We start from the raw sequence: 22,836 nt of genomic DNA, 5'->3' as shown, positions 1-22,836 counted from the left end.
GTGCAAATATCGGATTCGACATTTTTCCATCGTCGTGAAAGGAAACCAATGAAACGTATCCTACTTTAATAGTTTTCGAGAGTTTTTTGTTGTTACCCGCAAAAAAAAACACTCACGTCTTGTGTCTAGTGTCTAGCCGACAATTTTCCTCATTTGAGATTGAGGTTCAACTTATTTTATTATTTTTATGAGGTCAAATGGCCTCATTTGAGGTCACTTGTCGGCTAGACACTAGCGGACCGATAGTCTTCATAAGAGGACAAAAGTTATTTTATTTTTCTAGACAACCCGAAACGCGATTTCACTCATGTTTTTTTAAACCAGAAGACCATTATCACAGGTAAAGCATTTTGCTCGTCTATTCTAGCGAAAACCAATTCGTTGGTGTATACGAAGGTGTTCAAAAGGAAAAGTCGGCTTACGGTAAGCATTTTTCTTGAAGCTAATTTTATACCAGTAGCATATAAACATTGCGTTGAGGGCTTTCTATTCGGTTCTAACTGCAGAAAAGTTTTAAAGCGAATCTATCTAGAAAAGAAAAATAGAATCCGTGGCCATCAAAGTTGAAAAGAAATAACATTCGCTGATTTTTATGTTATGATAACGCTTGGTCGAATAGGCACTTGACACTTTCAGTCCATTCTAGAACCCTGCACAGTATAACGAAATTGATGTGTGCCAATACAATCTCTCTAATGTAGACGATATCTGGTGATTTACATTTTCTCAAGTTTATTTTCTGTTTTGTAGGTCGGGCAAAGCTTTGCGGGAGTGACGCGGTGCATCCGGGGAGCGCCGTCTGGAGATTGAATATTGATCAAAAAAGAAACGGTCACTGCAGTTGCGACAGTGGAGTCTGCCCCTTGGGGCCGATCTCTGCTTACTGTTTGCGGGAAAATACTTGTTGCACATGCTAGTTTTCATAGCGCCTTTTAAAATTAATTTTTCGATCCCCTGTGGCTGCCTAAGATATTTCTATAAAACATTATCCGAAAGGGAAGAGTGTGTCGCTTCTTCTCTTCATGGTCTCGAGAGTCCTTGACTCTTGGTACCAAGAATGATTCTACGTTGCAAAATAATCATTCTTTAAAAACCAAAGCCTCGAAGAGTAATGTTGAACCATGGCGCAATTTCAGAAATGAAAAAAATGGTATACGCGATGGATGGTTCGAAAGTGGAGGCGCGAGACGTACGGTATGCTGCAGTTCATTGTACATTTTCATTTGGGCAAAAGCGAAAATGAGGGGGCGACACCTGCCCAAAGTGAAATCTACGTAATGCGACTTCATGTTTTCAAGTGCTTTTATAGGGCGACACGTCTAGAAGGCGTGCTTCTGATCCGGTGAAATTGGACGTTGGTTTCTCTACATGGGGCGACAATGATCTTTTCTTGGGGCAACAGGAAATATGATCAATAAGTCACCTCCGAAAAACCCATCATCGCTTATGTCACCGTACAAACCCGTAAAGTATCACTCCGTCTCGGAAGAGGCTTGTACTTTGGAAAAGCCGCCTTAGAAACTCACAGTTTTTTCAGAATCACCCCATAGAAGTACGCCAACTCAACTTTTCGCGCTTGAACACAGCGCCCTCAAAACCGAGCAAAAAGAACGTGGGTATCGCGGGATGAGAAATGAAGTCTCCAATACCCTAATATTTCAGAGACCTTTTGCCGCTTCCACTTCCCTCAACGGTCACCCCACAAATACCCGCGTCCGAAACCTACCCCCGCACCACATCTCCCTTTCGCCCTGTCACCCTCTGTCGCTCATCATTTTCCTCCCCTTCCATTTCACATTTTGGCGGGATAATTATGCGGTCTTTTCCCAAAGACACTGGGAAGGCCCTGTACCACTTCGGGACAGTCATAGTCGGTGAAACGCCCGTCAAAGACGTCTTTTGCTGCCCTCATCCCGGAGATTCGTCGGACAAAAGTGAGGAGCCAACTTTGCGCAACATACAGAAGCGTTTCAAGAAGCTTTCTGTTCTTGTCCATCCCGACAAATGTGCTTCAGATCGCGCCTCCGCGAATAAAGCTATGCAAAAACTCAGTCGCGCAAAGGAACAAGCGGAGCAAGAGATTCGGTTTGAGGAAATGGAAAACGGGGAGGGTACCTCGCAACTGGTTCCCCCAACGCTAATATTTACGCTGATGCCAACCTCGAAAGGAAAACTGCTCGAACTATTGCTACGTAAAGAAGAGGAAAAAAGGGAGGAGCGTGAGTGTGAGCGTCGCCGTATTGAGGAAATGATGCAAGAAAGAATATCCCAGGAGTTAAGACGACAAAATCAAGAGAATCTGGAGAACGAAAGGGAACGCGTGAGAATGGAGGCAGTGTCGAGAGAAAAAGAGACACCACACGAGAAGGAGTAGGAAGGACAGCCCTCGCTCTCACCTGAACGAGAACAAGTGCATCAGTCGTGTGAGGAGGAAATGCGTCAAGAAGGGGAAATTGACGACGAAAACATATCCATAGAAGATATTGATGATCAATCTCCTTGTGGGATAACTCCTCTCCGCCCTGGGTTGGGTGAGAGGCGGAGGCTTTAGCGAGGGAGCACGCGGCGTGGACGCGACGCGCTAATTGAACCGATCGGACGAGCTCGCGAAAAGGGAGTGGCTCACTGGCCGGTTACGCGCAGTCGCCCCGTGGTGCGTGAACGGGAGCGACCGGTAACGGGTTAGAAGCCATCGCGCGCGATAGACAACCGAAACCGACGTATATAGGCGCGAAAGGGACGGGGGCGAGCTTGCCCCAGTTTACTGGTGGGGACGGGTGTCAGGTCTGAACCCCTCAGAGGGACGCCTCGGACACCTGTCCCAGTATACAGTACCTGCCGCCTAGTGCGTACCAGATACTGTACGCCATTAAAAAACTAGCGCCTCAATTCCTAATTACTGCGCGGACGCTGCGGCTACACGTGTGTACTACTGTACACACGCGCTGCTTACAGACTACCACACGGATGCCACGTGTGCCAGCGTACACGCGTCATACTGGTAGACTACCGCTTGGCCGACACGTGCACTACTGTACACGTAGCCAGATTACGACTGCTCGGCACGCGCGCGCTCCCTGCACGTGGGCACACCCGCCCACGTGTCCACCGTGCACGGCCGCACTGTTAATAATCTCCCCGCGCGCGCGTCCGTCGTTATACTACAGACCCCCTTCCTTAGCTTTCGCTACGTCCCCGTAGCGACCACCCATCCGACCACGCGATTCCGTTCCGGTTTCTCTGTTTTCCTCCGCGCGCGATGCGAAGACCGAAGCGCGTGCGTGCAGGCGGGCTTTTCTCCCGCCTCGACTCCGAGCTGGCGGTCGATTCGCCAGCTGTCCCGTCCGAATCGGTAAGCGCGTCGTCCAATTTCCCTCCTGCGAGACGCTCCGAAACCCCTGACTCCCTCCTAACACTCCCCCGAAATTCCCAACTCCTCCACCCGCGACGACTTTTCCGTACAGTACCTCCTCCGGAGACCGAGAACGGACGGTCACGACGAAGTCAGCGCCGCGCGCCCATACAGTCCGCCGTCGAGCCGTGGTCGGGCTCCGGCGTCGAGCCGATCGGCCCATGCGGTACACCCGTGGCGAAGCCAACGCGGCGAGGCTCCGCAGGCCACCGAGTTGGCCGATCCCGCGTTCGCGCTGATTAATTCGTCCGATGCCGTGCGCGTGCCCCCGGCGTACAGTGCGCGACCCAAAGTCCTCGCCGCGGCCCCTGCCGGGCTGGACGGGGGCCGACATTGTCGCCCGGGCGGTTCTTCACCGCCCCAGCGCACCAGCGCGCTTCGACAACAGCGCGCGCAAGTTCCGTACGGTCGGTTTGGGATGAGAATCCCCGTCTTCGCACTCCTGCCCCGAAGGGCTGGCCAATTTTCATAAATCCGCCCTTGTTTTACGTCCTTTGCGGCCGAAGTCGGCCACAGAAGGGCACGGATACGTGCGCCATAACTTCCCTCGTGCGCTCGCAGCGATTCACGCGCATCAACCGATCGGAATGTTCCTTTTCTGCGACCGGTCTCCCAAAGCGTCATTTGGAAACTGAAAGAAACCAAAAAAGAAACCGAAAGAAACGGGAAGAAACCGATTTGGTTTCCAAATGTGTCCGAATGCGGTTTTCCCGAGGCGAGACTACCGGACGTGGAATGCTCCTAGGAGTGCGATGCCGTTGTCAGAAACGGGCTACGATTTTTTCCCGCAGCGTGGGAGGGAAAAACGTAGCCCAAATCGCGACTAAATTGAAAAGTCGGCGAACGCGATACATCTCAATACAAAGTACCGGTTCCCGGTACAGTTCTCCATTTGCATAGGCGCGTGCGAGTGCGATCATCTGAGCGGTGCGGCCAGGCGTGGCTGATAGCTATCCACGTGGACGCTTGGGAGAAATTCCGATTGTGGACCACCCTCTCGGAGGGTTGGCCAATTTTGGAAGAATCTGCGTCCATTTGCGCGGGATCCATCCGGTACGGACTGCCTCGCGATGAGCAGTCACACGCGGCTGGCTGCCGGGGATGCATAGCACGTGCGCAGCTTGTTTTCCCCAGAGGCTTTTGCGCGAGCAAGCGTCCGAGCGGTGCGACCGAGAGCGGCCGAAACTTGCGCTACGCATGCACGCTTGATCCTTGTTGGCGCGAGCGCCAATACCGGTCGGTAAACTGCTGCGGAAGCCCATCGGCGGGCTCGTAAGTGTCGTCCGAAGCGGTATATCCATACCACCGGACCTTGTAGTGGATCCCGCCGCGCGTAGTACGGTGTCCGACAATGCGGTCAACGACGTACTCCGCTCTTGGCGTTGCGGCTTGTGCGTCCGATTCGGTCGATGTGGCCGGGGTGACGGTATCCCCCGGCCCGCGCGGCATCTTCGTAACGCAGTCGATGCTCACGCGATTTTCCATGCCGTCCTGCTCGATGAGGACCGTGGTGTCCGTAGCGGAGTGCACGCGAAACGGACTCTCTGTCTTCGGTGGTAGTCTGACAGAGAGCTCGTCCGTTCCGGCCGTACCTTGCGCACGCGTGCGTCGCTCGACGCTTGTCAACGGGCGGGGCGGGCGATCAATGTAGACAAAATCGCCCGCCACAACGACCGGACGGAAGCGGACCTTCTTGTCAAAATCGTCCTTGTACCGCTTTTGCGATGCGGTTAATTTCGTCCGAGCACGGTCGAGCGCGTCGCGAAGCTTGCGCAGCGTAGCGCGCCTGTACTTCACCGGGGGTCCGTGGGTTCTCTCGATGGGTCCCCGCGTCCTGCAGTACAGTACCGGGGAGAATTAAACCGGACGGTGCTGTCTTCTGCACAAATATGGACGTCTTCTTCCCACGAGCGGGTCTTCTCCGCGTCCGTATCGGTCCGCTCATCCGCGCTAGCGGGATTGCCACTGTGGGCGTCGTCCGTTTCCGGTTCTTCGCGTCTTGCGCCTCCTCCCGTAGCGGATTCTTTGCGACGCGCGTATCCTTCCGTAGCGGTGGAGGATTTGGTTCTGCCATCGTCCGTAACTGGTTGTTGGCGTCGCGCTTGTTCCTCCGTAGCGGTCGAGGAATTATTTTTGTTCCCTCCCCCTTCCTTAGCGTCGGCCTCTCCGGGGGCCGCTACGCCAAGTGTCAGGATGTGTGTGGGGGATGGCAACGCGAGACCGACAACGGTATGCTTAAGGATGCGGACCGCACGGTTTCCGAAGTTGCTAACGAGCACCGTAAACGGCTCGCCCCGGAAGAGGTCCATGACCCCTTGGGCCATCAGACATAAATTCTTATGCGCCGCTTTGGGATGGTTTTGCAGGAAGCAAAGCCCCCCAACCGGTGTTGCGACGCGTACCATCGCTTGGGTCATCGGGGGGACCGTGACCCCCTTGACCACGCGAATTTTCCGTGACGGTACGTTCGTCGGGAACTGCGCGCGCTTCCGGTCGGCCGAATTTGCCTCCTGCGGGAGCTGCTGTGACGGTCCCCTCGAGGCCATCTTGCGGTCGTGCCTCGAGGGTGTGACTCCTGTCAGCGCTACGGACGGCGCATGATGGAACAGCACCTTTCTCTGCGGTGGCAGGATCGCCTTCACGTGGCGATCCAGGAACGTGGTTCCGATGATACAGTCCACCGCAAGATTGGTGACGACCAAGAACGGTACGCGCGCGACGAACTCACCAATCCGGACGTACAGTTTGAGCTCGCCGAGGGCCTTCATGGACTTACTCAAAGCGTCGATGAGCGGCGGGCTCCGCGCGGACTGGATGGCAGCGCGCCACGGTTCTGCCACACAGCGTAGGTGGATTAGATTCGGGCCGGCGCCCGAATCTAGAACCGGCGTGATGGCGCGCATCATCGCGCGTCGTTGTCCGACCGTTGCGGTGACCTTATAATTCTGCTTCTTGAAGAAGCAAATTGCCGCTTCGTCCGTTCGGCTCTGCGATTGCGCGCGTACCGAAGCGGTCGACGGGGTGCCTTGTTTATTGAGGCTTGGCACGGGGAGGATCGTCGACGCCTCTACGCGTCCTCCCCGGCTTCCCCCGTCAACCCAAGGTCCTCGGGCCCCTCTTCCGTCAGCGATAGGGCGGGTTCTTCTGATTGGACAGTCTCGCGCGGCTCGACCACGTTGATGCCCGTGGGAGCCTGCGCACGCGAATTTCGCCACGCGGTCGGCGGTTGGCGCTCGAACGGCGAACCCGGGCGGAGACCTTGACGGATCCGAAGCTTTTGGTAATTGGCCTCGTGGGCCTGCAAAAGCTTCGAACGCAGCGCGCTATTCGCCACCACAGAACATTGCTCCTGTCAGTGGGTCAGGTCCAGACAGAACCGACACGGCGGGGGTCCAGGTAATCCTTGGTTGAAGAACCGGACCCACTGGTTCTGTACTGGCCTTCCGTACGGATATGCGCGCGCATCACCGTGTTGGGCGGGCGCCGTCGGTGCGCCCGCCGGGGGCGAGGCAGGTGACGGATGGTAGCTAGTCGGCAGAGCAGTACTACGACTTGTGCTACTCAATACCGGCGCAATACGCTGTAGACAAAGTCATCAAGGTGTCTAAACGTTTAGTAGCATTAGGTCAGAACCTACGGATCCCAAAATCTATCCCTCCCTCTCGCGGGAGGCCAGTCAAGAACGCGGGGAAGCGAAAAAAGAGCTGGTACGAGCGAGGACCAACAGCATCAAAGAGGAAGTATACGTGCTCTCTTTGCCGTTCGGAGACTCATACTGTCGCTACTTGCGCACTGAGACAGCTATACGGGGACGAAAACCGAGGTAAATATGCTTTTGTGGTGTGTAAAATACCGAACGACGTAACCACTTCACATGATCTGTAACAGGTGCGTGGAGCAGCGAAATGATGCTTTTCCACAGCCACATGAAGGGTACTACTCCGCCAATGTTGCTCTTGGTGTGATGTGCAACTGGTAACTGGACTTCCTGTTCTCGGTGGAGCCGCTGCACATGGCCCCGTTGCTGTCCGCGGCCCTGCCGTCCTTGGCCTTCACGTTCCACTCGTCCACCACGCGCGTGGCTCCGCCGCCGTCCGTCTTCCCGCACCCGCCCGAAGCGCTCGCGGACTCCGCCTCGCAGCACATGTCCTCCTCTATCCTCCTCGCCCCTGTCTGCCTGGTGCACCGACACCGTGCCGCCGTTGTCGTTCCGCGGCTGCTGCTGCTGCAGCTGCACCCCGTCATCCAACGCGAGGGGATGGTGGTGGCCGACGCGGACGCCACCAAAACCAACACCAGCACCAGCATCAACAACAACACCACAACCAGCACCACAACCAGGATCACGCGCGACGCGCGCGTGCACATCATGCTCAGGTGCGAGCAGGAGCGCGGGCAGGTGCGGGGACGAGGAGGACGAGGACGGGGAGCGGGCAAAGGCGTAGGATTCCAGGGGGTTGTCGGCGCCGAGCATGCAGAGCGGGGGGAGCCTGGAGGGACTGCTGGCCGAGATTGGCGGGGACGGGACGCAGGGGGTGATTCGCGCAGACTAGTTTGGCGGCGGGCAGTGCACGCCAGTGAGCATGACGTCGTCGGGGATGGACGGGGGCGGCGGTGTCAGCGACGGAGGCCAGGCGCGGCGGCCGCGCGTGGTGGACGCGTGGCAGGGGCCGACCGGAGCCGGCGTGGGCCAGTGGGCGGCGTTCGAGGCGAGCGGCGTGTCGACCGAAACTAGCACCATCCATTTCGAGAGCAAGGGCTCGCTCACCAAGCGGAAGCGCGGCGGCGACGCGTGGGACGGCAGCCGCGAGCGCGCATCGTACGCAGAGGACGCGGGGTCGGGCGTGAGCGGCGGCGGCGGCGGCGGCGAGGCGACGGACGCGGGGCGCGGGCCGATCGCGGGCGGGGACGCGCGCGGGGACGAAGGAAGTGCACGAGATCCTGCGGCGGATCAAGGACGAGGAGCGGCGCGAGCGCAACCGGATCTCGGCGCGGCGCAGCAACTGCAAGAAGAAAGAGCGCGGCGTGGCGCTGGAGCGCCAGCTCGGCCGCATGCGTACGCTCAAACAGCAGCTGCAGGCGCGCAAGGGCCAGCTGCGCGCTGAGGACGGCGCCCTGCCCGGCGGCCTGGCCCGCGCGCTGCAGATAAGCTTAACTCTTCGTCGAGAAGCGGTGAGGAGAGGTTGGAGAAGTTATTTGATTTGTTTGCTAGGGGCGTCACAGATCTGAAGCGTGGTGGTGGAACCAAATAGTGAACGTTGTAAAAATATAGAGAAGCAGACTTTTTATGGGGGTTCGCGGAGTTGATGTAGATAGAGTGGGTAGACATTGTTAGTGTTTCACAAAAATAAGTCACCCTATGTTTCCAACTGAGAAACACATGAATCTCAGAATTGGTCCAATGTCGCCCTATAGAAACAGATAAAGTTCGGCATGTTTCAACATGCCGCTTCTTCGGAAAATATCACCCTCACAATTGAATGAAAGTGACACGTCACCCTTCAATACTAATACTACCTGATCGTGAGTAGTCGCCCTCAAAACACCTTGGGTCTAGAAATACACCCCTCAGCAGGGTCAAAAGCCGCACCTAGGTGCGGGAATCTCGGGGTGACAGCTGTCACCCCGAGATTCACAAATGACCCTTTTCATTTCAGATGTCCCAAATAGCATATTTACGACGTTGCGATTGAGAGAATTAAAGGGATGAACATTCACCCAGCATTGAAAGGAGTCTTCCCAGGAAAATACGATACAGCTGGAATTTGCTTTCAAGTGGCAATAACGACCCAAACTCTCTTCGACCGCGCGTATCACGACTTACCGTGGGTAAGCGTGGTCAGCAATGAGAGACGGTATGAGTGATAATGTGGCGGAGAGGAAGGTTTTGGCGTATCTATACACTGCTTCTTGCGCGTGTTGGCTGTCGCCACAGAGCATAAGTAGAGGGTCGGTATCAAGTCCGTACGTATTTCTTTAGTGGCGAGTCCGCACGCAGAAATACTTTCCCAATATGTACGTTCGAGAGGAGCAAAGTTACATTCCATTCAATTTTAGGGTTTAGCAGATCAGGGATTAGAAGGAGCGCACCACGGAGGGCGGTCAGCTCCAGAGAGCGGCAGCTGATAGCGTCAACAAACTAGGCGCCTCCCACGCATCGTTTCACCGTAAGTTTAGCAATTCTCCGTTGGTAGTGGCTCAGACGGTGTTTGCGTAGCTCTAATGCTTGTGCGTGGTGAGGCCTGGGAGAGAGAGAATTCAGCAGTGATGTGGTCGGAGTTTAGCGTCAAGACAGGGACTTCGAGGCAGTACGTGAGTTCGGTTGTCTTGAAGACGATGCGGGCGAAGAGAATTCAGCCGGCGATATTGCTGTTTACCATTCTAAAGGCATACCTTGGACTCGCATTATCTAGTCTGCGATCGCTCACCTTGACAAATCGGCATTTTTCGCTGGTTTGAGTTGTCGTACACTTCCGCTTACAGATGTCGCCTCAGCCTGATAGACCCCTCGGCAGTGAGGAATGAAGGAGTAACGCCGAAGTCTGGATTCATGAGAGCAGGGGCAATGGGCCCATGTAGATGCGGGGGGACGCCCATTAGTGCCAATTTTAGTGCATTCATTGGCAATTGAAAGGTGAATCTGGACAAGAGTGCTTTTCGGTTGGAACGCACGACAACTCAGCAGAAAGTGGAACACAAGTGGACCATTTCAGCCGTACAAATCCAAGCTAGGATGATTTGGCGACAAGTCCACGCCAAGCCACACGCCATGATTTGGGACATGATTTTTCATTCTCGTAATGAAACTTGGCAAAACAAGAATCAGCACCAAGTCACACTATGACTTGGGAATGATTCTTCATACGCATAATGAAACTTGGCAGAAAAAAGAATCAGCACCTAGTCACACGCCATGGTTTGGCACCCCCACTATGACTTGGAAATGATTCTTCATTCGCGTAATGGAACTTGGCAGAAATGAAATTCGGAAACTGTCCGAAAACAGGGCTGTATAAGAGAGGCACGTCAAAACTCTCTCACCACTCTTCTCTCTTCCTCAAGTCGTCGCTTTTTCTCCCACTATCCCACCTTCAGCTTGGCTGCTCAGTCATCAAGTCATCACTGGTTCTGTTCTCTCTCTACTCTTTCTTGTATGGCTTAACCATTCGAGAATGTTTCTCACACACACGCTCGGTAAGATAACGCGATCTCCCGTCGCTACTTACGCCCTATCATCCTGGAAGTACCCCCTCATCTTGAAGCTTACCAAAGCAGAACTCGAACTCAGGTGAGTCATGGACGCGCGCCCCAAATCAAGCCGAAAGTGGGCCTCATTCGCCGAAGGGGGTAGTGTCGCTAGGATAGCGGCTCGGCGTGGCATGGAAACACGCGCCACTACAATTCTCTGGCCGTTGTATCAACTTTTATGTCCACACCAATGAGAACAGCGAAAGACAGGGGGCAACCATCCAGGAATTCAAGGAACGGTAAGCATTTCTAGGCCGAAATCTTTAGGTAATAAATCGTAATCTTGATTCTTCAACACTATTCACTATTGCCACCCTCCCACTAATGCCGGCCAGCCGCACGAACACCCCAAGTGCCACCTGTCACACGGGTCCGGGTGTTATTCCACCGTCCGTCCGTCGCGAGTGATAACATGTGAAAGCGGATTCTAACCGCGATCCTATTCACCGAACAGCGTTCACAGACCTTAGCTTGTCCTCCTTACGGATCCGGTTCCGGAAATAAAAAAGCAACCCGCAATCAAGTGATGAAGATGGGAGCGCAGATGACGCGAGAGAGAGAAGGACTGTACCCTCTGTCGTTGCATAGCGGAATTGTTTGGAGAGCTAAAAGTTTTAGCGATTGAATACCGAGTTTCAGACGCTCTATCGTATCTGAGGTCGGCAAAACGCGCGTTTCTCACTTCAAAACACGACAGACCCAACGCGGTGCCGGCAAACGTTAATTACTGAGTGCATGAAAATAGATGTGACGTCACCTACTAATGCCGTCTCCCAATAGTGCCAGTTTTGGGGTCTTGCACGGCGCGGCACTAATGAGTCGGGTCCCCTGTACTGAGATCTTATCGGCGTGTGGCGGGAATGGCGACTGTCGACGGACGGTCTTGGATCCGGATTCAAATGTGCCTCGTGGCAGTGCGTACAAGCCAAAGATGCAAGCAAGCATGGCCTGCAACAAAGAATATGAGTTTGCTGTCAGATTGAGGTTTATGAGAATAGAGACTATACGCTTGCGCTTGTGAGAAATAAATATGAGCAACTCTTCAGCAATTGGTGGCTGAAGAGTTAGACGGAAATTGATAAACTCACGAAAAATTTCCTCGTATACGCATGCCAGCCTCAGGAGTATGACAGGAATAATACACTGCAGGCCTCAACACTTCATCGCCCGCACGAGTCGATGCAAGGCCCTCGTCTTGCTCGTCGTGTCGCGCGCCCACCGCCTGCGAGAAGCCCTGCACCCCCCGTCAGAAACGCTCCGCGGCTACGTCGCCTCCTGCCTCGACGCCGCTGCGCGCGCGGGCCGGAGATGCGCCTGAGCGCTCGCGGTGTCCTTCTCTCTCGTTGCGTTCCACCATGCGCCCCTTGCACCCGACCCGCTTCGTCGTCCTCCTCCTCATGGCCACATGGGGCACTGCCGACGGCGGCCTCGCATCGAATGCAATCAGCCTCTTTATCTCCTTATCAATCCGAACTGATCCCTTCGATCCCCTCCAACTCCCCCTACCCTACCTGCAACCCCCCTCCATATGTCCCGCACCAACGACCCTGCTTTCCAACTTATAAGGTCCTCCTCATCGACACCACCACCACCGGACTCTTCCCAGACTCCTCCTCCCTCTCCATGCTAGCCGTCCGGGAGCACGACTCCCCCGCCAAGTCCTCTTCCCCTCGCACTTTTCCACCTATATCCGCCCCTCCCACCTCCCTGTGCGATCGTCCCTCCCTGCAATCCGTCGACAACATCTCTACCCCGCCGCGCCCACATGCCCCGGCGACCCTCCCCCGCCGCCGACGCACGCGCCTTCCGACTAGCCCCCGCCGCAAACGTCTCCCACACACGCCGCCGCCGCGCAAAGGTCAAAAACAACTTCGACCGCCTGCCCCAGGCCGTCCCGCCCAAGTCCTTTGGACTTACTGCTGCTGCCCTTGCTGCAACATCCTTCCAGCGCCTCCAGTTGCAATTTAACCACCCGCGTTGCGCACCCCTCCCTCTCCGCCGACTCTTCTCACCGGCGGCCCTGCCGCACGCCATAGCCCATTTTTTCTCAGGAGGAAGCGCAATCGGGATAGAAGACACCTGCAGGCGCGCGCGTCAGCATTTCGCGATAGTCCGATGACCGTGGCCTAGTTTTTGCTTTGCTCAGAAATATTTATTCGAGCTTACTGGTAAAAGCTTCCATCATGACTTTAAGCTTCTCCAGCTCGAGCTTGCGCAAGGCCACACGTTCTGCTGCACGCTCGTCTCTATCTCTCTCCTTGTCAATGCGATCAGCAGCGAAGCGTTAGCGCTGCAAGGCCAATTACTCGCGTTCCAATTCAATTCTTGCCAAGCTGCTCTCTTTCAGTTGTTCCCCAAACGCCGCCAACTCTCCTCGAAAACCTGAAGCCATCATCTTCTTGCGCTTCGTACGCATCCGCGGAGTACCATCTGAGTCGCTGGCAATATCTTTCCCATCGCTCCTGTAGTAATAAGGTCTTCTTGAACAGAAAACAGCGAGTGTCGACCACTTCTTCCCTTACGCTCATCGCCTTCGCCACTGCTTCACGGGGACAAAGCCGTCTCTTCTTCTACAGTAGCCATTGCGTGTGTGCGTTAGTTTTTTGAGGTGGGCGGATGCAGAGTACTTGCGTGTGAGGTCACAATGGTCATAAATGTCAAGTTCCCGCGATTTTGCAAGCCATCTGTCGTCAAATACTTTCCCACGGCTCTTCACTTACTAGTGGGATATGGGGAATGTTGAGCTGACATCCATTGCAGAATTCTGCAAAAGAATTTTCAGTGTAATCTTTTGCTCACAAGTGCTGAAATCATTTCTCATTTCTGCAGGCGTATAGTCACTGCAAATGCATCGCTTCTACGTTGCCCTGGATCTCCAAACGGAGCCCCTTAACCGCTTCTTCCTCTCTACCTTGAGCGCCACGTCTATAAAACTGGGCTGGATATACTCTCCTCACCCACCTCTTGTTCAAAATTTCAAAAACCGATGTCGCACCTGTCTTCCTCATTTGGGAGAAACTCGCTCGGTTTCCTTCGATTCGAAGTGAGGAGCTGATCCCAAGATTATAAATGGACAATGGCTCTCTAATGACCCAGATAAGTCCACATTATTCACACAGGATCTCATCTTTCAACTCCTGCTTGGTCCGAAATTTAGGCTAGTGATGGCGTCTTTCTCATCCATATCCCCATCATCTTCCTTGCACTCATCATCCGACGGTTCAACGCCTTCGATAGTCACACCACTGGAATTGAACTTGGAGTCGGACCTTTCTCCAAATCTGGTCTTGTCTCGGCGTGATGGTCGTGAGAGGTTCGCAAAGAGCGGGACTCGCAATGATGAGAGGATAAAAAGGGCACTTCAGCAACGCCAATTCGTGAAAAAGAAGACCATCATGACGAAGATTATCTTCGAGAAATATATTCACGCCTTCCTTCTGGAAGGCAGTGAAGATGACTGCCTTCCAACTTCCAGGTCAGTCGGACCCCTCGTAGAAATCTACAACGCTGTAATTGTCAGAAGCTGGAGACTTGGGAAGCCGTCTCGCTATACCTACACGCGTCGGCACTATTTGGATGTCGGTCATATTCGCTATGGGTGTGAAAATGGGCCAGAAAACTTCAAAAATGCACTTCCGAAGAGACCAGAAGTATACAAGAGCTGTCGCCTTCCAATAGTTTCCAGACGCATAACAGAAATGTCGAAAGTATCGGGAATGCTCAAATTCGCGGAGGGGAAGAATGCTTTGGTGGTTTCTGTAGACGAATCCATGGATTCGTTCATGCATGAAAATCGTTTCGAAAATGATAGAAAAATTCCCGTTCTAACAAAAATAGTGCTGTTTTCCTGCCGACGATGCCCACGAATCCTACCATGGGCGATCATACCAACCAGAGCTCCCTGTGTTCTGATTGCATGGGAAGTCTATGTTCAAACTGCCAAGACCATCTATCTGAAGTAAATAGAGGGCATGCTGTCCAGCCGTCAAATCAGCATGCCATGACAGGCAGTGCGCAGGGGGTTGCTGCACCCGCAGGGTCGCAAGATTATTCCGACCCGTGGAGCACAGCCAACTTTGAGAATGGCTCTAATAAACAACACGACCTACACGCGTCGTTGTCTGAAGAGCAACGCACTCGGCGCAGGTGATTGCAATGCATTTTGAACATGACCAAGGTGGATGAATATTACATCTTGCTATGCGTGTTGTTTGACGTAAGCCGGGTCATCGAGTTCGGTACATATATTCGCGAGTTCCGCGAAAGTCTCGTAGGTCGGAACATGCAACCACCAAATCTCATTAAGGAAGTTTACCTTTTTGCTGTGTCTAAAAATCTCCGGGCTATCGTCACAGAAGAACACCAGGAGCGTGAGAAGAAGCTCAGATCGACGATGCACTTGTTCGAAGCCGCGCGATCGTCGGTTGGATTGCCACTGTACAGTAATATGACGTTGCGTTCGACGACACGTCAGCCTGCTGACATGTGTCTCTCTTTCTCCGGCCGACAACCTTTTTGGGAAGTTGATCATTCCAAGTTTTCACCAAACTTCAATCATGGACCGTTCCGGAGCATCGACAGCCTCCGACAACATCTTTTCAACTAATTCACAACCCTGTAAAGAGTAGCAAATTAGCGACTGACTTCAACAATAAACGGTAGTCATCTGGCGTCCCACATTGCCCTGCCCAGCCTCACTCTTCTCGTCCCAATACGCGCCTTCACCTGATCCTTCGTCCGGACATCCCCTCCCCTACCTGCTTCTCTTCCTTTTCATATTACACCGTCCCTACCATCCTACCCAGCAAGGCATATCTCTCTCTTTCCTAACAACGCCACATATATCCGTTCCGGGGGCGCGGAGTTCGGGGCATGCGATGCCCCGAACTCCCGGACTAAGCCTGTGCAGCGCATCGTGGCAAATGGCAAAAACATTTCACTGGCAGTAACGGAGACGTGGTGACGTCGATGGAGCGTCGCTAGGTGCCGCCCGCCTGCCAAGAGGTCACATATAAATGGGGTGCCGGAAGCGGACGAAAGGGAAAGCAGTTGGAGGGGAAGGCTAGCATTCACCGAGCCCAGTGGTCGCAGCTTTGAAAGGATCGGCTGGCGTGGGGTGAGCGCTGCACTTCTCGCTCTGATAGTTGCGCTTTGCAACTAACTGCGTGAGATTAGAACAGTGCGATTTTTCCGATAAGACTAAATGAAACAGATATCATGCTATTGAAATAGGGCACTTGGGAAATATATTGAGGTAAAACGCGTGTTAGCGACAAAATCAATGGCTGCAGCCACGGCCCTTGGTCCAAGGCCGATGGTTTTGGGGCCGGACTTCCGAAACGCCTTGTGTTGCCTCTCCATTCATTGCAGAGCTCCGCAGTAAAAAGACTAGGCTTTTTGCGTTGTTTTGTCTTTGGAACAATTTGAACTTGACCTTCGCAGTCCCCACCCTTCCCTTTGTACTGCCAGTACACTTCTGCCGTTACTCGTCAAGGTCATCAGGGGAAAATGGTCTCTCTCCACGGAGTTTTCTGATTATCTTACGGAACCGACCTTCGAAGTTACTATGGCAGAACTCCGCAGATTGTCTCCATTTCTGTTATCAATTTCTTGCCGGTTGCCATTCTGTCTTGCACCGTTTCCCAACTTTGAAGAATTTCATCGAGAGGAAGCAGTCTCTTTCCAGCACGCGCATCTACTTCCTCAATCTCAATACTCTTTCCTCTAACATTTCGTTACACCCTTTGCTCGTTTTTGTTCACCTATTATTTCTACCTTCTCTCTCTGCCCTTTCTTCAGTCCTTTTCAGGACAAGCCCGATTCCTCTCCTTTTAAATTTCGGCGCATCCTCTGTGCCTCACGGAGTATCATAAGCTCTCTTGTCGCACACGTTCGAGGATCAGGCCATGAATTCTCATTCTGCAGAGATTATTTCCTCCCTTCACGCGTTGAGTTCGAATCACCGAATGTTTAGCGATATTCGAGAGTCGTCGCCACTTAACCATCAGGTGACGGATACTCGCGAGGTGTTTCGGAAGCGATTCGAGGACTTGTTCGATAAGGTGAATGAGGATTATCTTTCACTAGTACAAGAGTATTTTGGATCTTCAAACGAACTCATTGCTGATGCAGATTCTCCGTCGATTTCGACCAACATCGGAAAGTTCCTGTTGCAGATATCGCAATCGGGTGCACTAAGAGAATGTCTGAACAGCGCATTTGTAAATGAAGACGTTTCAGTGGATTTTAGTACAGACAATGAGAGTCTGGGACGATTGAAAGTGCTTTTCGAATTAGAGAAACGAGTGGAGGCGGCGTACAAAGTGCACAAGAATAAATTCCCTGCTCAAATATGGCCCTGCTGCAAGCGACTTTGCTTCGCAAAGATTGCCGCCGATCCCAAACAGTACATGGAATTCACCGAGATCGTGGTTATTCACGAACATGCGGAAGCCTGTCATTTCGCTAACGAGGCATTGTCGTCGCTGACGGAGAGTAGAGCACCTGGAATCGGGACGTCAACGCTTGGATTCACGGCCCCTTCGAGGGCACAAAGGGAAGCTGCCTCTGGTGTGCGGCACGGAACAGAGCGCCAGAAAGCAATCCGTGGGTTCGCAAGGTTCGTTATGGAGGCCCTACCGTTTCACTGCGGGCAGATGGATTCACAGAGAGTCGGATTCGGCGTGCGCCTCAAGAACAAGCTGTGCAACAGTTCCATGTGTTGTCTGCAAGGAGTTTCACGAAACTTCTTGTATAACAGGACGTATCTCACCCCCGACAGTGCCACTGACGACGAATTGCAGAGTATAATTGATAGTGCTGGGGTGCGTCTCAGGCAGATGCGTCGGAGGGGAGACAGGGGAGGCTTCCCATCTCTGCAGAGTTTTCAAAGCTACGACTGCGGCTGCAATACGCCGTGTTTTGCGGGTGTACCTCAATTGAATTTAGTGAGTGAGTATAATCAGTTCATCAAACTGGCGAAAGAACTGAGGCCATGCCACAAGAAAAACTGTTTTTTGCTCAACCGTATGTTCGGTCCACTTACAAATTCAACGACACAGGTATGTAATAGAGCTTTCGCCGCGTTGTATACCATTTCGGAGTCTTTCGTCGCTGATTTACATCGGGTTCTTGACATAATAAGCAATGACCCCTCCCTTGAGGATCGTGTCCTTTTAACCGATGGTTCTGCTTGTTGCAAATACCATCGCAGTCATCCAATGAATCGTTACTTTAGCGAGATTCGCAACAAAGTGGAGAGAGAATTGGATATGGTACTGCGGGCAGATCCGGCGGGGTCCTCTGGTGAGAGCGTTTGTCGAGTCTACTCTCCTGAGATAAATACTCAGGAGAAGCTTCGAAAGGTACTGAGGATGGCGTTTCGAGAGAACGACTCAATGGATTTCTATCTGTTTTGAAGTATTTTACAAAGGATGATCGGCGCATACCGCAAGCGCCGAAACTACAGTGCCATCAGTTTTGCACAGAGCGACCACAACGCACGCCCAAATTGTAAGACTCAACAATACGCGGTACTGCAGTTTCACCACGAATGGATCTTCCTGAAGCGCAAGTTTGATGAGCTCTCCTACTGGCGACCCCTTCTTGAGAACCGACAGATGCGCTATGATGTTTTGTCTACCGAAATCGCCGCTAAGCGCTTTCAGGAAGAGGAATGCCTGAACGACTTAAGGGTGCACAACGCACGCGACGCCAGAAGCAGGGGCTATGTGAAGATGCTTAGCGATCATTTCAGGAAAGTCGAGGTCAAGTACCAGAGAATTCGGGCCAGGCAGAATCAGGAGTTTCGAGGGGTCGCTGTTGATTGGAACTCATTTCCAGATCGAGCCTGTATCACGCACCAAGATGATATGAGTAAGCTCAATTTGCCGCATTTTGTTGTATCAGCTTCCTCCGACATCATGCGTTGGCGTTTTGACGCCAACGCCCATGTTAGTTCGATCAACAATAACGCTATCGTACTTTCACACGAGCAAGAAACAGGCCCGAAGAATGCCTCTGCCATTGTGGAGGAAATTTTCCTGGACCATCTGCTGCGCTGCCGTGGAGTCTGTTAAGGTTATTGTCTCTGAAAACGCGTCTGTAGGGAAGAATTGGATGACAACAATAGCTTTACCACAGTACATCGTCGACCAGGGCCTTGCGACGATCTGCCTTGTTTTGTTTCTCAAGAATAACCATGGAAAATGGCTCTGCGACATATTATTTGGACAATTCCAGAGTCGTCGGCGGAGATAGGTTCTCCTTAGCATAGATGATATGCTTAATGGATTTGAAGATGTAAACAGGGGGTCAGTGAATATTAAAGGATTCGCCGTTAACCCTCTCAGTAGTATAAACTTCGCTGAAGTGTTTAAGTCTCTCGGATACGAGACGAAGGCCCCATCGCAGTTTCGATTTATTAAGAGGAATATTCAGTTCGCTGTGGCATGCAGTGTAGAGGCGAAACAGCGGTTGCCTGTTGAATTGAGAGAGTTGCTCAGTGATGCGTTGCCAAATGACCTAGGCATGGTTAGGATTTCGACGGAGCCGCCAACAGGTCTTCCACAATGCCAGCGCCGCTACGAGGACTGTTATTTCGACGTCCCTGAGGCCCGACTCCCAGATTCAGAAGCAAAAGCGGATGTCAACAATGGATTTGATTTTGAAACAGCGAAATCTGGCGCGCTGAGTCAGCAGAACGATGCTGTGGCTAACGCTCCTTTGGTGATTGGGGTGGACAAACCTTACTCTCTAAGCGGGAGTGGGGTGGTTTCGACTCGTACAGCACCACACGTCGGCTATAATGGATTAGAGTTTAGACGACTGGCTGCGTGTTCTGAAATGAAAGACACTTCAAAGCCACTTGTCAGAATGGCCTGGCCGTGAGGACTGATTGTACTGCCAGCTGGGGGATCAGAACCTGTCGCCGGTAGTGAAAGTCAGAAGTGCGCTCCTCTGAACTGGATTGTCAGAAGACCGATCAGGGACTTTTTTACATCTCAGAGAGCTTGGATAGCTCGTTATCCTCCTCGAAACCTGTTGAAAGCAAAGTATTTCAAAGGTCCACGATCAGAGGAGTTTTGGGTTCCGACCGCTACGTACTCAGAGCCTCCCTTCCCGAAAATAGAGGGCACTGCCGCTTTTTCCGCAATGGAGGCGCTTGCCGGCGAGCATTGTGATATAAGTCAATCAGTTCATGTTTTGCATGCCTCGAAGGCCGTTTTACAGAAAAAGGGGGATCGGGACGGACTTCACGATCCCTGGGTGCAGCGTAGATCTACTGTACTCAGTCGTGGCACGTCACTACGGTTCAGGAAAGAGATGAAGTTGGACGTAGAGCGAGAGACGGGACACCCCTCGGCTCCTACGACGTTAAGCGTCTGAATCCTGCTTGAAAACTTGTCTAGACAAGTTTTCAAGCAGAATTCGGAGGTTCTGTCAAATGTGGAAAGCGTTTTGCGGAGTAACAATATCTCAGGAACAGCCGCAAGGGTGCTGGAAACTAAAACATTGGCGAAGTTGTATGAGGAGGCCGAGAAAACCCCCGGTGAACTCCAGCACTTTTATCATTTAGTCGAAAAGGATCAGAAGAGGTACGCTCGTGAAATCAAGGAGTTCAACGACAAAAAAACAGTTCGACAAGGAACATGGAATGTCTCCCAGCCCGGTAGAAGACATTCGGTCGTAAATTGTCCGATGTCCGAGCAGTATCGATTGAGACGGAAGTGGCACGAAATAGCAGTGTTTTGCATGAAAAATCTTCGTTAAGGACGATGGTATAATAGTAGATACGGATGTAATATATTCCTTTTTCCCGTATGTTTCAGAGGCTCGAGCTTCAGTACATTTGTTGCTTCAACTCGAAACCAATCTCCGTCCATCAACCGAAACCTCCTTATTCTGTAAAAGGATTTTTTACCAAGCCTCACCAACATACAACAACCAAAAGCAAGAGTGTCACAGACGGACTCCTCCAGTCTTCTACGCACAATGCTGCGTGGGGCATATTCAATTATGCACACCGCGCGCGTTTGGCCTCGTCCGCATAATAAATACGATGTTTAATCATCAATAGTAGACGAAACCGCGTGCACCGTTGCCGCGAACTTCGAGTCCCCTCCGGGGACTCGAAGTTCGCGGCAACGATCTCCTCTCACTCAAACTGTGCTGCGCATCGTCACAAAGTCGCAAAAAATTCCGAAAGCTCAACAAAGCGCAGGTGGAGAGGGGTGGTCATTTCTTTGCTTCTTGTGCTAAGGAGTCCAGAACGCTTCTAGATGCCTGCTCCAGGGGTTTCTGCGTTCCCTACAGCCTATACTCCCATTTTTACATGCGTCCATTCCTCTCAGTTGTCGATCGACAATTGGGAGGAATGGACGCACTTAGCAGCGTTTCCGTGCATGAAAGAGAAGGCGACCGCCCCCGACGTGGCCGGTGAGGCTGTTGCCCGTGCCTCCCAGAGCATCTGCCGGGAGCGACGCGTGCGGAAAGGGGCAGCGATGAGTGCGCGATTCTAACTTTTCGTGCCCTTCCTCACTTGGTCTGCGCGCCAGAAGTCGCCGTAGTGGTGGACACCCGCAGGGCAGGCGGAACCCGATCGCAGCCGCCGTGTGAGGCCGTTTCTGCTGTACTAGAAAAAGAGCCTGCATCCGGCTTTGAGAATCTCGCGACCGACCGCAACGAGAACGCTCGTGCGCCGCGACACATGCTGCGAAGTGCATGCATATGCCGCTATACAGTAACCTGCCGCTTCGCTCGGCGCGCACGGATTATCGATAATGATGCGCAGGCATGTCAACGTCCCCGTCTACTGCGACTCTATCACTCCTTTTTTATGATGATCCACTGTCGCTACAGTCATTCTCTCTCGCATGTTATTTCACGCCGCGGGCATGGAACGCCCAATAGTAGTTTGACCTCTTGTCTGCAAATCCGTGTTTGATGTAGCACTCGCCGTTGTAACAAATGAGTAAAAATGACCCATTTTAAGGTCCAGGCTTTCCAAACTCACAATTCTTACGGCTATCATAATACGACAGGTCGAGTTCAGGGTTCGTTCTTCCTTATTTCCAAGTTATCCCTTGAGTTCAGGACATTTTCAAAACAGCGAAAGAATTTAGTCAAACTCTTGGGCCTTTTAAAAACATTTGAAGGAATCTTGCCCGGAACTTGGATATGCAGGAATGCTCTATCGACAACGTTCCATCTTTTACTTACAGTAAGTGCGCACCCAGCCCATGAATATGTAACAATTGTTTGGCTTATGGATTCGTTCACATTCCAACACGATTCTCCAAGAAAGTTGTTTCTCTGATGCGGTTAATAATTTGGCCCGTCTGATCACGATTTCGACTTCACTTGCAGCTCCACCATGACTAAAATGCCCCGGTTGTGATGAATTCCAACACGAAGCTAATAGCGGCCTAAAAACTTATTCTCATGAAGTTCACTCTGTCAGGACCCAAGCGCAAAGACTTCAGGTTCGAGGGAGGCCATCGGGTTTGGGTGGGAGCAGGGCGGCTTCATGACAAACGCTCAGAGGGCTGATTGGGCCGTGCATGGATGAGGGAGGTAACCGTTCAAACAATTATGGGAGAAAAAAATTAATTGTGGCACCCCTTAAATTGGCGTTCCCGTCAGTATTGTCTTATACAGTACAGCAGCGCGCAAAGGCGGCCTTGCTGAGAACCAAATCGCGGCAAACCGAAAACGGCGCGCCCTAGATAGGCACAAATCGGACGGATGGCGCGTTCCACTTTCCTTGAAAGCATATTTAAATGCACGCATGTGCCATACTGGCACAAACCAACGCCGACCCTGAGCCACTTCCACGATAGTGAAAGACCACAGAGAGTTGCAAAGCGCTGTTTTTGCTCGCTTTGAGCATGAAAAATCATGTTCTCGTCTCTCACGGGACTATTCAATCCCTGCCACGACCATTCGCCGTGTTTATCGCCTTTGGGGGCAAAATGCACCAGAGTCCCATCCGCAGCGTCCAAAGGATATCCGCATTCCCACACAGACAGCAGGTCGTCCTCACATTCTAACATATGAGAAAGAGTCCCCTGTTGCTGAGGCCTTAAAGTACATTGTTCAAAGCAATACACCCTTAATAAAGTTCGGTGTTCAAGACTTGGTGCAACACTATATCGAACTGATGCCGGTTGTTCCAC

Source organism: Chondrus crispus, genomic scaffold (genome assembly GCF_000350225.1).
Source record: "Chondrus crispus Stackhouse genomic scaffold, scaffold_235, whole genome shotgun sequence".
NCBI classification, from domain to species: domain Eukaryota; phylum Rhodophyta; class Florideophyceae; order Gigartinales; family Gigartinaceae; genus Chondrus; species Chondrus crispus.
The sequence above is the reverse complement of the archived record's forward strand: the minus strand, read 5'-3'. Positions refer to the sequence as shown.